The 15,582-nt window shown below is 48.0% G+C and overlaps 2 long non-coding RNA genes across 2 annotated transcripts; both read right to left on the reverse strand.

The window, feature by feature from the left end:
• Positions 1-11,529: 11,529 nt before the first annotated feature.
• LOC135392992 (uncharacterized) lies at positions 11,530-11,830 on the reverse strand. The gene is made up of 3 exons (XR_010422360.1): positions 11,759-11,830; positions 11,619-11,696; positions 11,530-11,556 (listed from the first exon to the last, which is right to left on the reverse strand). It is a non-coding gene; the product is annotated as an uncharacterized LOC135392992 (long non-coding RNA).
• A 531-nt stretch (positions 11,831-12,361) lies between these two features.
• Positions 12,362-12,634, reverse strand: LOC135392994 (uncharacterized). The gene is made up of 3 exons (XR_010422361.1): positions 12,599-12,634; positions 12,459-12,536; positions 12,362-12,396 (listed from the first exon to the last, which is right to left on the reverse strand). It is a non-coding gene; the product is annotated as an uncharacterized LOC135392994 (long non-coding RNA).
• Between the last annotated feature and the right edge of the window lie 2,948 nt (positions 12,635-15,582).

Raw genomic sequence — 15,582 nt, forward strand, 5'->3', positions numbered from 1 at the left:
TCGTGCTATACAAGGCGACCTCTTAGCTGAAGTCGAATTACCACCCCCGCCTACGCCGGATCAGGCGTCAGAACCGCGTTGTGCGTGTTCGACGGAGGGTAATCTTGCTTGAGTGCCGACGCGCAGTCGGATTAAGCGAATGATATCATGCTCCCTACATCGTGCGTCCTTACAGGTCGCGTGGGTAGCAGCCTTTGCATCGGTCACTAGAATCCAGTGCTCTCGATCTAGTATGGCATCCGAATATTCGGGGTGATTTTCGTTTTAACGAAATTCACTAGTTTCTTGACTGAGGGCTTGACAGACCCCCTTGGCCAGGAGATGCACCCTGACCACATTTTCCTTTTTACGGTAATTTCTTTTTTCGTAGCAGGCATGTCCAATCTTCGCCGCCGAAGAGCCCCACACAGGCAGTCTCAGCCCCCCAGCAACCGACGCCGGGACTCCTCAGCTATGGACGGCACCCCTGGTTCCAGAGGTACACATGGATCTCATCGTTCGGTGGCAACTTGGACGGTTGTCCACCACGGCGCCCCAGTTTTCTGGGCATCACACGCTCCAGATGGGCCTCCCAGCCGCGGCCCCTGAGGGGTGCGGACCCCGCATCGACGCCTACACCTTTCCGAGGCTTGACTCTGGAGGATCGAAACCCGGCGGATCCCCTCGTTTCGTATACGGATGAGGAGCGCCGCGTCTTGTGTCCAGCGTGCGGGGTGCCCGAAATGCATCGATCGGCCCACCCACGAGGCGCTCTCCACCGTATGCGAACGGAGGCTGCAAGAACCGTCAGGATCAGAGAAGCAGATGTGGAAGCAGCGCTCGCAGTAATCCAGCGCCACAGACCAGAGCTACTCCAGCGCGTCGGGCCTGCACCAGCAGCGGACGACATCCTGATTGACATCACTGAAGACCTCCTCTGAAGCGGACTTTGAAGTGTTTTGTACTGTTCATGGTGTGTCTGGCTGTGCCCGTAGTGTTTTTGGACCTTGCACCGGTTTGTGCTTAGTTTTTGGATTTTGGGGGCCAGACTATGTGCCGAGACGGCACGTCCTGTTTTGAGGTGGGGGAAAGTCAGGATTCACAGCAGGTTGTATCAAAGCCACCACGGGTTATCTCGAGCAACAGAAGTTATCAGTATTAGATTAGTCACTCGCAATCGGAGGGGGACCACACACGTGCCAAAGTGAGGGCGCTGGAATGGCGCGATTGCCACGTTAAAAGGACGAGCGAAGAAAGCGAGGGACATTTTCCCGGGAGGAGCTGGGTCACGGAACTGAGCCGAGCCAGCCTGCGGTGTGCATCGAATGGTAAAATAAACCATTGCTTTTTTCCTTACGATGTTGTCTGTACTTCCTCCGGGAGGTTGAACGGGTCGGGGACGACCCCAAGAGTGGGACAACCGTCCTTTGAGGGACAGAAGGTAGAGAAGTTTCCCACACTTCCCAAAGCATTCCCAGAAGTACAGGGCACAGCTTCTTAAAGTTGGCTTGACCGGCGTACTCGCTGCCCTCTATTGAAGCAATGCATTCCATCTGGTTTTGTTAGAATATCTGTTGATACTAAGCCTTAGAAAGAAATGCCCACACATGGGTGTTTCTGTGAGAGGTCCTTCGATGGCGGAGAAGTGGAGTGGAAGCGCAAGAACGTCAGTTTTGTTCCTGGAAGACTTATTTTCGCCGTGCTGGCTTCGTGGTAGAATGCATTGGTGTGCTATTTTTCTCGTACTTGGCCAAAACAATGGGTTCTGGAGAAAATGCCCATGTCAGACATGAAAGGCGAAGTTGTCTGTTACGCTTTGCAACTGTGTGCGCAACTGTGGGCCGCTCCAATGTCGTTCCCACGACAAAAGAAGTGTTGAGAAGCTCAGTGTGGCCTGCGAAGCGTCTGTATCTTCATTCCCCAAGGTGATAGCAACGGGCGGTGTTGGTGTTGGCCCACTGGTGGGGATGTTGGTTGTTGATAGCTTTTGAGGTCTGTGGTTCGATCCCCGGACTGCTTAGTTTTTTAAATATTATTTTATTTATTTATTTACTATTTTCTTTTTGTAGTGGGAGTTATGAGAATAACGGCAGGGCAAGAGCGTCAGAGTTTTGGCTTAATAATGCCGTACTGGCTCTATGTTATATTGCATGCTGTTCGGTCTGATTTAGTTGCGGTAATGCTCTGCGATCGCCTGTGCACTTAATGTGTGAATAGCAAATGAATTTCCGTCGCACTCCGACTTAGTTCACCGTTACAGGAATCCCAGTTTTGCACAGTGCCGCGCGTGTTTGTTGCAATGTAGATGATTGTCAATCCTTTAACATGAATTTCGAACTTTTGGCTTAAGCGTCCTTTGTTCCCTGTGAAGGCGCAACTCATCAAATCTTTATTCGAGGTCGATGTGACGACGGAACCAATGATGCGGGTCAGCTTCAACGCGCTCTAATGGTAAAGGGAATTAAGATGAACTGCCACGCGTGTTTCTTGCAGTGTAAATACACGTCAATCATTTAGCATAAATTTCGGACATTTGGCTTAAACTTCCTTTATTTCCTAACTCACCAAAACTTTCGTTCTCATCATTGTGCAAGGCCGTGATCTCCTTACGGGATAACTCGTTCTAGGTACCAAAATATATGAATATATTTAAAATACCATGCGAGGTTATTGTCATAAGTACAGGCTACGTGACGTAAGACCGACTAAATTTTATTAAATCCGCTATTGACTTTTTGTTCGCAAAAGTCGTTGAATATCTATTCCGGACGAGATCTACTCAATGGTTGTGGTGTATCAGTAAATAGCGCAGCCATTAATTAATTTTCGTAATTAACCTTTTGTGATTAGTGAGAATCCGTTCACCGAGTAATTGCAAAGATGGAGAGTACAACCCTGGAGTGCCTACCCCACAACAACCGAAACCACAGCGCCTTTTTGTGCACTAGTAAAAAATGTGCGAAAATACAAAATAATTGAGCATTGTGAGGATTTTGCGGCCAATTTCTCCTCTCCCCGTCTCGGTGTCACTCCTTTTCAACTGACATCAGGTTGTTCCTGAAATCATGGAACAGCCCTCTTTCTCCCCAGAAGTAAGCGTGAGGAGAATTAGTGATGCCGTTTCTCAGTCTACTTTATCATAAAACATGCTGTCTTTGATTTTCTTTCCGTCATTATCTCGTTCGATCCGCTCAACACTGCCCAAGGCAGTTTGCGATTTGATATGATAAATGTTAGGCAACTACCAATGTATTGCCTCGGAGATAACAAAAATAAAATCACCGATTCAGCTGCTCGACAAGTGTGTACGTTCTACCAGATTTTACACAAGAACAACAACGATATCTACCAGGATGCTAGGAAGCGGGGGCGCCTCATGTTTTGATGAACGTCGTGATGTCAGTGTTGTCAGAGCTTGACAGTGAGAGAGCGATAAGAAAAAGCGGCCGCCGAACTCGCGCAACGCTCGACGATAGTGAATTTTCGCATATTTTTTAAGGGCACAGCAAAGTGCTACTGTTTCGATTCTTGCTGACTAGACTTCTCAGGGTTGTGCTCTACAAATCTGGAATTGCGCGTTCAACTTGTTTTCAGGAATTGCGAAGATTCATTATAAACGTAATCAACGGTTGCACTAATTAGTGATACACCACCACCATTGAGTAGGCCCCGTCTGGAATAGATATATTCAACGACTTTTTGGAAAGAAAAGCAAACCACGAATTTAATAAAATTCTGGTCAGTCTCAAGGGACACCCCCTGTACATATATATTAGCATATCACTCACTCTAGTTTCATCGCAATACAGGTCGTCATTTTGAATTGGAAGCGCTGCGGATTACCCTCGCCATGTGAACTGATTTTTTCGTGATTCTGATATTTCAATCATTTCCAGAATTGCACGACACACCCTCCTCAAGTTGACTTGAACGGCTTACACGCTACCCTTCAATGAAGCTATGCATTTCACTTGGAATATTCGTTGGCCCTGAGCTTTAGAAAGACGTGTCAACACTAGGTACTTCTATGAGAGGTCCCACGATGGTGTACAACTGGAATGAAGCGCAAGGGCGTCAGTTTCTTTTGTGTGTGTGTGTGTGTATGTGATACTAATTTTCGCCGTTTCAAATACATTGGCGTGCCTTTGTGCTTGTATTTCGAGAAATTTGTTCCCCACAAAGTATCGTCCTCTTCGAAAGCGTTCATGTCAGGCATGAAAGGCGAACTTGTCTTCTACGGTTCTTTCCGTGGCACTTGTAGTATGCCCCAGCTTTTTTTATTTGTTTTTGTTCTTCTTTTTTTTTACACGACCAAAGAAGTAACGGCTGCTGAGTGTGCGTTCCAAAGCCGTTGCGTCTTGGTCCCTCACGATGACAACATTCTGGGCTCGTGGTTCAATGATGCAGATGTCGATTCTAGTTTCGTGTTCCCTTGTTCGATATAAGGGTCATGCCTTTCTTCTTTTCTATGAAGAGAGTTTTGAGCAGTGATGGCCACTAACTACTTCTACAGTAGTTTAAGTATAACTACTAACTACTTCGGGATGGAGTAGTTTAACTAGTAATTCAACTACTTTTCAGGCGAGGTAGTTAAAACTACTTCTTTAAAGGTGGTGTCCGCGAAGAATCCGGAATTGTGAAGTAAATGTGGTATCAACTTCGAGATGCCTTCCTAGAAGAAAACACCTGAAAAGTTTCGCAGAATTCGTTCGTGTTTAAAAAAAACAACATCGAAAACATCGACTCCGAAACCAAATGCCGGCTTCCGGTTTAAACAGCCCTTTCCCGCTTCGCCGTCACCTGCTTCCTGTGACGTAATTGGACTTGCCGGCGAGATTCCCAATCGCTCAGCTGACGGCGGCGGCTCCATAGCACCAAAACCGCCATGCAAACCACGAACGCAGGCATGCCTATCGAAGCTACTGCTTGGCAGGAGGCTGAGTCGAAAACCGCATGAATATTTGTGACCGACAGCCTTCCTTTACCGAAGCGCTGCCATTTTCCAACACGGAAAGCATTGGTGTCAGATCGAGCAGCACTCTTGAGAACGGCGAGCGCAGAACGCATCGGACAGGTAAGACATCCCTCCACCTTGTTTTTTTTTTTCCTGCAATTTGTCTCAGTTTAGACTCTAAAAATGTTCACAATTATGTAGGTAATTGGGTGCTTGCTGACAGTACTGCCGAGACGGACCAGTGGCTATGCTGCCGCTACGACGGGGCACTGTGTGACACAGAAGACGTCGAGTACGTAATGGAGCTTTTGTTCCATCGTAGTACATTCATTCTTTACAAATATATATTCTTATTTTCGTAATGATATATCTTGCGTGATTTGGAGCAGGAGCGCGTGCAACGCACACAGATACAGTACAGTACAGTGCGTGTACATACAGTATGGGGATGTTGTTTTTAGGCAACTTTTGAATTCTGGGACAATGCTTGTTGCAAAAAACGTGGTAAATGATGTCGTGTATGTGGCATGCCATTCACAACTATCAAAAATATGTCAGTTCACCACGTACGTTGTAGTGTTTGCTGTTGCGCGGCATCCCGTTGTCCGCGGTGCCGGCGGTTGCCGTTTTGAAGCAAAAAACATGCTATAGCAGATCATTCATAGAGATATATCCAAGCATAATGCGATAAAAATTTATTCTAGAACTTCATTACATTTGGCAGCATGGTCTCTGAACATGTACACAAGTAAACATACAAAGTCACTGACATTTCAGGATCTAAAACCAGGCCTCGTAACAAATATTTGCAGAAACCTTCATATAATCTATAAACACCAAAACAATGGATGCAGCAGGCTCCACATAAGCTTACAGTACTAATGTTTTTTACACGTTTTGAGGTTGAATTGTTAATCTGTAATTGCTCATAATATATAAATGGAATTTGACAGTGATTTGATACTCTTCTCAAACAGTTCCGTTCAGCTGCCAGCGGATTTTGAACTCCAATGACTTCGATCTGCAACTCCTGCACAAACCAACATCGAAGCAGGAAGCTCTGTAATTATGATGGGCACAATGTTCAAACGAATACAAATTGGGGAGCGCACATGATAGGTAATTAACCTTTTTTTTTTTACCTTCACGTAGCCATGACTAGAAAAGTGATCATACCTCTCATTCTTCAGATGACTGTAGCGACATGTGGGAAGTAAAGATTGCTTCCAGCGTCTTGTGTTGAAACTTTCTGCTGCACTCCAATGGAACACAAATGGTTCAAATTATCCGTGGTCCCGCCGTAATCTGGACGGGAGGTCCAACGTCTCTATGACACCTACCACAGGTCAACAGGTCCCCGTCAGCCCTGCCAAACGCCAACGGGTAGGGAGCCCTTCCTCTGGTGACCCCAACAACCCACACATCGTGAATGTTCCCGATAACACCATGGACACTTCGGCACCGCCAGCTCCTCAGCAGACAGATGCGATGAACGATGGCAACCTTGCCACTTCACTTCATGACCCGTTCACCACTGTCACCTACAAGAAGAACCGAGCCGGCGGTATTCCCATACTGTTTCGACCAGCAACTACTGACTACTCCTTCTGGAAGGTGAATCCTAATGCGGTCGCTAGTGAGATACGCCTGCTAACCCAACAACAGGTTATGCACCACCGTTTCCACCGAGATGGTTCTCTCTTCGTCTCCGTACGGTCCGAAGCAGCCGCCCGCAACCTGTTGTCTGCTAAGTGCTTAGCTGGGATTCCGGTGATACCATCAATACCCCAATCGTACGCCAGAAATATGGGCAAGATATATGATGTTCCAAGAGAGTATTCGAACGACGACCTCGTGCTCTACCTTAAAGACGCAGGGGTTTTATCTGCACGGCGACAGGTTCGGCATTCCATAGCAGAAGATGGCAGTGATGTGTTTACCCCGTTACGGAGCGTTATCCTGACTTTTGAACCTACAATCCGTCTTCCTCCCCGAATTGCCCTTGGGTTTCAGACCTTCACAGTCCAAGAGTACATAGAAGGCCCCATACAGTGTTATAACTGCCAACGATTTGGCCATATTGCACGGAATTGCCGAGGTTCTACACGGTGTGGCATCTGGGCAGGACCTCACCGGAGAACAGACTGCAACAATAAGAGAGAGCCAAAGTGTGCTAACTGCAAATCCAGCCATCCCGCATCATTTTCTTTATGTCCTGTCAAGACCGCCGCCACCAAGAGGCACCAAGACCGGACCCTACGACTTCCGTCTGACGCTCCTAGGGATGCTAGTGCCACAGTCCCGTCTCGTACAAATGCACAAGAATTTCCTGCACTACCCCCTCGATCTGCACCAGCTGAACGAGGGTCGCTGAACACAGTCGCGGCTACGCCTATCACAAGCCCACCGCCTCCTCCTCCTCGTCCAACAAGACAGATTACAAACACTTACGCCAGTGTGACGGAACCAGCACGCTCGAGGCGACAGTTACCCTCATCAGCCTCTCAATATATGCCTTCTCTGGGACTCTTCTCAGCGGTACTCGCTGCCCTTAAGGCCATTGTCTCTGCTTTTCCTGGTGCGTCGCAACTGCCCGAGGTTCAAGCGCTTCTGGCACTGGAGGCATTATCTTCGCATCAGCATGACGGAATTGTATAAAGAGGCCCTGGCTATGCAGTGGAATCCTCGAAGCCTGCGTAACAAGCTCCCAGATTTTAAATTACATCTACAACAGTACAAGTTCCCTTTCATAGCTATATGCGAACACGGCATGGATTGTACACATCGTGTTAATGGATACAGAATCTGTCGCTCTCATGATTCCCCTGAGAGCAGAGCAGCGCTATACGTTCGCAATGACCTCGTTGCTGCACCCATCGGCTCAGTTTGTCATCGCTCTTATGATTACGTCACCTGCAGGATCCGCCTTGGCCCCATGCTGCTAACGGTCGTCAGTATCTATATCCGTCCCGCGGTACAGGTCCCGTGGAGTGACTTCGAACGCTTACTTGGTTCTCTGGAAGCCCCGGCGCTTGTGCTAGGGGACTTCAATGCACATCACTCGGCCTGGGGAAGCCGAAGGACGGACAGTAGGGGAAGGAGATTGTTGGAGGCAATGGAGAATAATAACATGTGCCTGCTGAACAACCGCGAGCCTACTTACATGCGATCCCCAACATCACTTGATGTATTGGACCTCTCGTGGTGCTCAAGCGACATAATTCGCCACTTGTCGTGCGCTACGGACGTCGACACTAGAGGTAGCGATCATTTTCCTCTATATATTTCGCACGACAGACTGCCCCTCTCAGCCACTGCTGGACTGATTTCTTTCACAAACTGGAGACGTTTTCGTGCGGGCCTCAGAACATCTGTGCATACCGGTATGTCCCCAGAGGCTCTCTCTCAAGCAATTACCCGCGGTATTCAGGACGCGGTGGTCATGTCTAAAAGCGTAACAGGCCATGTCGGCCATTCCCCAGCCATTAATCACCTTAGAGCATTACGTCGCCGAGCAGAAAGAACGGCTCGTCGGACAGGGCAACTTACGGACATTGTGGAATACCGCCGGATGAAAGCTACAGTAACACGAGAACTTAAAAACGAGGACAGGAAGCGTTGGCGTAAGTTTTGCCACCACCTTTCACCGTTTGATCCGGCCACGAAGATCTGGCGGACAATCCGATCTCTGAAGGAGGCGCCCCCTCAAAAGAATCCTCTCGCGGCCTTGGCTGTCGTTCAGCGTGTAGACGAAAACACGCTTGCGACGGACTTCTGTGTGGTAGTAACGACTCCGGCGGCTGCCTCGACCACGCCCCTACACCGCAGTTTTGTCCACAGTTTGACGGCTGAACTTCACCACGACTGGCCCCATCCCCCGGAAGTTATGGACCGCGACTTCACACTAATCGAGCTAAAGGCAGCGTTGAAGCTTGTGAACGCCGCCTCGTCCCCTGGGCCCGATAAAATCACCTATGCCGCCCTACGAAACCTTGACGGGCGGTCACTCCAAGCTCTCCTTCATGTCTATAATACGTCTTGGCAACAAGGATCTTTACCACATACATGGAAGGAGGCATTGGTTGTTCCCATCCTGAAACCAGGCAAGCCCCCAAATTCCCTATCCTCCTTTCGCCCGGTGAGCCTGACAAGCTGTATGGGGAAACTGACGGAGAGAATGGTTTTGCATCGCCTCGACTGGTGGCTTGAAAAACAACGTGCGTTCCCTCACGAAATGGCTGGATTTCGTCGCCACCGAGGCTCCATGGATCCAGTTCTCCACCTAGTCTCCACAGTTCAACATGCTCGAGCCCATCGACGGATCGTCCGATCGGTCTTCCTCGACATCAAGCGCGCATATGATACCGTCTCGCACATTTGTGTGCTGCACGCCTTGCACTCGTTTGGAGTATCCGGTCGGCTCTACATCTGGCTCCAAGACTTCCTTACGGACCGAACTGTCGCTGTCCGTACGTCCCAAGGCCAAAGCCCTCAGCATCCTGTTCCTCAAGGAGTCCCCCAAGGAAGCATTCTCAGCCCGACACTCTTTAACGTGGTGATGGCCGGCCTACAATCAGTAATTCCTCGCAAAGTGTCGTTCTCCGTCTATGCAGATGACGTCGCCCTTTGGACAGTACGAAAATCACGCCCGGCTCTCCAGCGCCGCCTGCAGCTCGCTTTAAACAATATCCATACGTACCTCACGCACCTCGGGATGGACCTTTCACCCGAAAAGTGTGTCGAGCTCCCTTTCACGCGTAAAGCTATGGCCAATTTCCCTCTTTGGCTTGGCTTAAAGAAGCTTGACCCGGTACGCTTTCACCGCTTCATTGGCGTGGTAATCGACTCGGACTTGCGCTGGGCTCGGCACATTAAACATCTTGAAACTAAAGTGCAGCGATGGCTCCCAGCAATTCAACATCTTTCTGGCTCAGGATGGGGCTGTGATCAGCGTTCCCTGCTCGCGGTTCACGCGGCATTGGTGAGGGCAACTGTGCTTTACAGCCTTCCTATTCTGCATATCAACAACTTCATTAAATACACTTCGGTCCCTGTTTGCTCGAAGCCTTCGTCGATGCCTCGGAGTTCCCAGAATGGCTGAAACACGGCAAGTACTGGCTGAAGCTGGTGAGCTCCCGATTGAAGTTCTCCGTGAACGGGAAACGGCTCGGCACTACCTCCGTTTGCGTGCTCACATTCCCCGCCACCCGCTACTCAGGAAAATTCGATACCGCCCTGAAAGCGACTTCTATCGAGTAGCGAAGAGGACACGCCAGACTCTCACTGGCTTCATAACTAAGGACACTATACCGCCGGAAGCCCCCTGGTCTCTACCGGTACCGCCCACTTTTGTACGCCTCCCAAATCTTCTGGAAAGAAGAGATCAGGTCCCCCCTCAAGTCCTCCGAGCCCATTTTCATGCTCTGGTAGACGCGAAGTTTTCTACGTTTACGGCAGCATATACTGATGGCGCATCCCGAAACAACAAGTCCGCCTCAGCCTTCGTCATTCCATCCGAAGGCATCGTGCACGGAAGACGCCTCTCACATCCAAGCTCCTCCACAGCTGCGGAACTCTATGCCATTCTTTTCTTTCTACAACACATCGCTGATTTTCCACCCCGGGAATGGGCAGTCTTTACAGACTCCAAATCTGCTCTTCAAGCAATTGAAAATTCCGGCATACGAGGCCCATCCGCACCCCTAGTCACAGACGTGCTAATGGCTTACCACACTATCTACGCCGCAGGCCACAGGCTAGTTGTCCAGTGGGTTCCAGCCCACTGTGGTGTCGTGGGGAACGAGCAGGCCGACAGCGCCGCAGAAGCAGCACTCTCGTATCGGAAACGGACCCGTATTGTTCTGCTGAGAGGAAACCGCCGTTCCATTCTGCGACGTCTAGTGACACCCCTGGCTTCCCGCCACCACCGACATTCTTCCCCCCTCCATGTTGAACAGAGTTGATCCCACGCTCGCTTTCCGCATGCCACGAAACACCTCTCGTCAAGATGCTGCATTAATCCTCCGAATGCGCCTCGATGTGGCCTTTACAGCTCAGTGGCGTCACCGCTTGAGGCAAGTTGACTCTCCCACCTGCTGCCACTGTGGTGCTCTTGAGGATCTGGAGCACATTCTTCTTCATTGCCCTCACTACGAACCTTCCCGAACCACACTCTCAGAGTCTCTTCGTCAGCTGGACTCTCGCCCTTTCTCCCTATCGAAATTGCTTGGTCCCTGGCCCAATCCAGCCCAGCAACGCTCTGCGCTCAAAGCTCTTCTGACATTTCTGGACACCATCGGACTTCGATCGTTATTGTGAAGGGGCTCGTTATTTTATTCCCCCCATTCCATCCAGCAATGGGGTAAAGTATCGCCTGTGGCGATGAAACTCCCCACTCTCCAATGTCGAAAATAAAGTTGTTTGCGGTTCATGACATACACGTAGACATCTGTAACTGAGGCAGTACCACTGTCATGATCACTCATGAAACTCCCCATACAATTTCATCAGTGCCATATCATATTTCCATTTACAAGGTGTCTTACACGTGGGCATTCGTGATTGAAGCAGTAACATCATCATCTCTGTCTTTGTTCGTAAGGTGGCATTCTCTCCAAGTTCACCTGTTGGGCAGCGTATTATTTCATCAGTGCCATATCATATTTCCATTTACAAGGTGTCTTACATGTGGGCTTTCGTGACTGAAGCAGTAACAACATCATCTCTGTCTTTGTTCGTGAGGTGGCATTCTCTCCAAGTTCACCTGTTGGGCAGCGTATTATTTCATCAGTGCCATATCATATTTCCATTTACAAGGTGTCTTACATGTGGGCTTTCGTGACTGAAGCAGTAACAACATCATCTCTGTCTTTGTTCGTGAGGTGGCATTCTCTCCAAGTTCACCTGTTGGGCAGCGTATTATTTCATCAGTGCCATATCATATTTCCATTTACAAGGTGTCTTACATGTGGGCTTTCGTGACTGAAGCAGTAACAACATCATCTCTGTCTTTGTTCGTGAGGTGGCATTCTCTCCAAGTTCACCTGTTGGGCAGCGTATTATTTCATCAGTACCATATCATATTTCCATTTACAAGGTGTCTTACATGTGGGCTTTCGTGACTGAAGCAGTAACAACATCATCTCTGTCTTTGTTCGTGAGGTGGCATTCTCTCCAAGTTCACCTGTTGGGCAGCGTATTATTTCATCAGTACCATATCATATTTCCATTTACAAGGTGTCTTACATGTGGGCTTTCGTGACTGAAGCAGTAACAACATCATCTCTGTCTTTGTTCGTGAGGTGGCATTCTCTCCAAGTTCACCTGTTGGGCAGCGTATTATTTCATCAGTGCCATATCATATTTCCATTTATAATGTGTCTTACACGTGGGCATTCGTGATTGAAGCAGTAACATCATCATCTCTGTCTTTGTTCGTGAGGTGGCATTCTCTCCAAGTTCACCTGTTGGGCAGCGTATTATTTCATCAGTGCCATATCATATTTCCATTTACAAGGTGTCTTACATGTGGGCTTTCGTGACTGAAGCAGTAACAACATCATCTCTGTCTTTGTTCGTGAGGTGGCATTCTCTCCAAGTTCACCTGTTGTGCAGCGTATTATTTCATCAGTGCCATATCATATTTCCATTTACAAGGTGTCTTACATGTGGGCTTTCGTGACTGAAGCAGTAACAACATCATCTCTGTCTTTGTTCGTGAGGTGGCATTCTCTCTAAGTTCACCTGTTGGGCAGCGTATTATTTCATCAGTGCCATATCATATTTCCATTTACAAGGTGTCTTACATGTGGGCTTTCGTGACTGAAGCAGTAACAACATCATCTCTGTCTTTGTTCGTGAGGTGGCATTCTCTCCAAGTTCACCTGTTGGGCAGCGTATTATTTCATCAGTGCCATATCATATTTCCATTTGATGATGATGATGATTCGGGTTTTTATGGCGCATGAGCAACTAAGGCTATAATGCGCCAATACTGTGATATATGATCTCTTTACCAGTTAAAAGATAACGATGAATTTAAAACTGATATAAACATAAAAAATATATGTGAATTCAGATATCTCTTAGGTATCCAGTGTCCCTAAAAAACTTGTAAACTCTGCTAAAACTTACAAGCGGCTCATCGCCCAGCAAAAGGGCTGGGTGAAGAGGAATTCTATACTGGTAGAACTCAGAAAAATGAATTTGGCGATGATGTTCCTGGAGAGGGCAGCTGATGAGAATGTGAAGAATAGACAACTGCTCAGCACAGTGCACACACTGAGGTGGGTCCGTCTGGAGAATTAAAAATCCATGTGTGAGAAATGTGTGGCCGATACGCAAACGAGACATGACTACTTCATAAAGCCTCTCTTTGAAAACTTCTGCAGGCTTACCTACATTGCACTTGATCAAATGTAATTTATTATTTGTCTGTGTGTCCCAGTCATGTTGCCATTTTAAGTTAATTGCTCTACGCAAGGCAGACCTCAGATCCTGAGCTGGTACGTCAAAGGGGGTTATGTCACCTGAGAGTGCGTTGGTAGCCGCTGTGTCCGCGAGCTCGTTACCGGGTATCCCGACGTGGCTGGGCACCCAGCAAAGTGTCAAGGAAAGACCTGTGTTAATTATGCGGCTAGACAGGTGTTTTGCTCGAAGAACGAGGAGGTTTTTTGGTGGTTGCAGGCTACATATAGCCTGCAGGCAACTAAGTGAATCAGTATACACAACTGAGGACCTGATGGAAAGTCGTAGTATATGATTAAGTGCCAAGATTACGCCATACACTTCTGCAGTGAAGATGGAAGTTGTGTTTGGCAATCGATGCGATCTACAAGATCTGTCTGTAACCATTGCACATGAGACACCGGTGTCCGTTCTGGAACCATCTGTGTAAAATGCGACATGGTCCCCAAAACCTTCTTTTATAGACAGAAACTCTTGCAGGAGTACGGCTGTGGGGGTTTCGTGTTTCTTGTACTGCAACAAAGATGTATTGTGTTCGGGCGGTGGTTGCCATGGAGCAATCCTCCCACTAGTTCCTACAGGCGTAGAATCGTACTCTGAAAAACCGTGTGTTTCAATTTCCTGCAGGATTCGCAAGCTGAAAGGAGGTGTACATGACGGTTTGTTAAGAAATAACTGTTTGCAGCGTGTCTGAGTAACACAAGAGATAGCTGGGTGCTGTGGATAACTTCGTACTTTTAGTGCATATGTGGAGGCAAGGTAAAACCTCCGCCTTTCTAATGACCACTCGTTGCACTCCACATAGAGACTCTCGACCGGCGATGTGCGAAACGCTCCCAAGACCAGTCGCAGTCCCTGGTGGTGGACAGGGTCTAGAGCTCTCAAGACGGACTTTCGTGCAGAGCCGTACACGACAGATCCATAGTCAAGCTTGGAACGGATGCAAGATGTGTAGATGCGACGCAGAACCTCACGGTCTGCACCCCAGGATCTATGTGACAAGATTTTGAGAATGTTCAGCGATTTCCCACATTTACTTTTTAGGTTCCTTATGTGAGGGTTGAAAGTGAGCTTGCGGTCAAAAAGTATACCCAGGAATTTATGCTCAGATTTGACCGTAATATCTTGGCCATTCATTTTAAGTTCTGGCTCAGGAAACATACCCCTTACTCTTGAGAAGGGTACGCAAACCGTTTTCTCAGGTGAGAAATTAAATCCATTCTCAGATGACCATTTTGCTAATTTGTTCACACAGAGCTGGAGTTGTCTCTCACATCTTGAAATGCTTGTAGACGAACAAGATATCTGAACATCGTCAACGTATAGTGAGTACATGACGGATGGCGGAATAGCGTGCACAATAGAGTTCATTTTGACTATGAAGAGTGTGACACTCAGAACGGAACCCTGTGGGACACCGTTCTCCTGAATAAAAGAACGTGAGAGTGATGTGCCCAACTGGACTCTAAAAGTTCTGTCCTGTAGAAAATTTGCGATGCACCGGAGCATACGACCGCGTACACCGAAATTGTACAAGTCGCGAACGATACCATATCGCCATGCTGTATCGTACGCTTTTTGAATATCGAAAAATATGGAAATACAATGCTGTTTTCTGACAAACGCTTCCCTGATGACAGTTTCCAGCCGCAGCAGGTGATCAGTGGTTGAGTGGGCGGCTCTAAATCCGCACTGATACCTGTCGAGACATCCATTTTCTTCGAGGAAGTACATCAGGCGGTAGTTAACCATGCGCTCGAAGGTTTTGCCTAAACAGCTTGTAAGGGCTATAGGCCTGTAGCTACATGCGTTGGAAGGATCTTTACCTGGCTTCAAAAGTGGAACGACTGTCGCCACTTTCCAACGAGATGGGAGTTCACCCTGATTCCAAACTGAATTGAAAAAGTGCAGAAGACCTTCTAGTGATGTTTTTGATAAGTGCTGCAACATGCTGTACGTGATTCGATCTGGCCCTGGTGCCGTTTGTTTTGGAGACGACAGAGCACGAAGCAGCTCCATCAAACAAAATGGTTTATTAAAAGCATGTCTGTCATTGGTGCATATTTCCATTTACCTATGTCCATTTGCCTTACACATAGGTATCTGTTGAGTCCTGAAAGCGTCTCCAATGATTTCGCCTTGCTTCTAGGATATCCGGCTTCTCTCCGTAAGAGCTGCACAGT

Source organism: Ornithodoros turicata, chromosome 4 (genome assembly GCF_037126465.1).
Source record: "Ornithodoros turicata isolate Travis chromosome 4, ASM3712646v1, whole genome shotgun sequence".
Lineage (NCBI taxonomy): Eukaryota > Metazoa > Arthropoda > Arachnida > Ixodida > Argasidae > Ornithodoros > Ornithodoros turicata.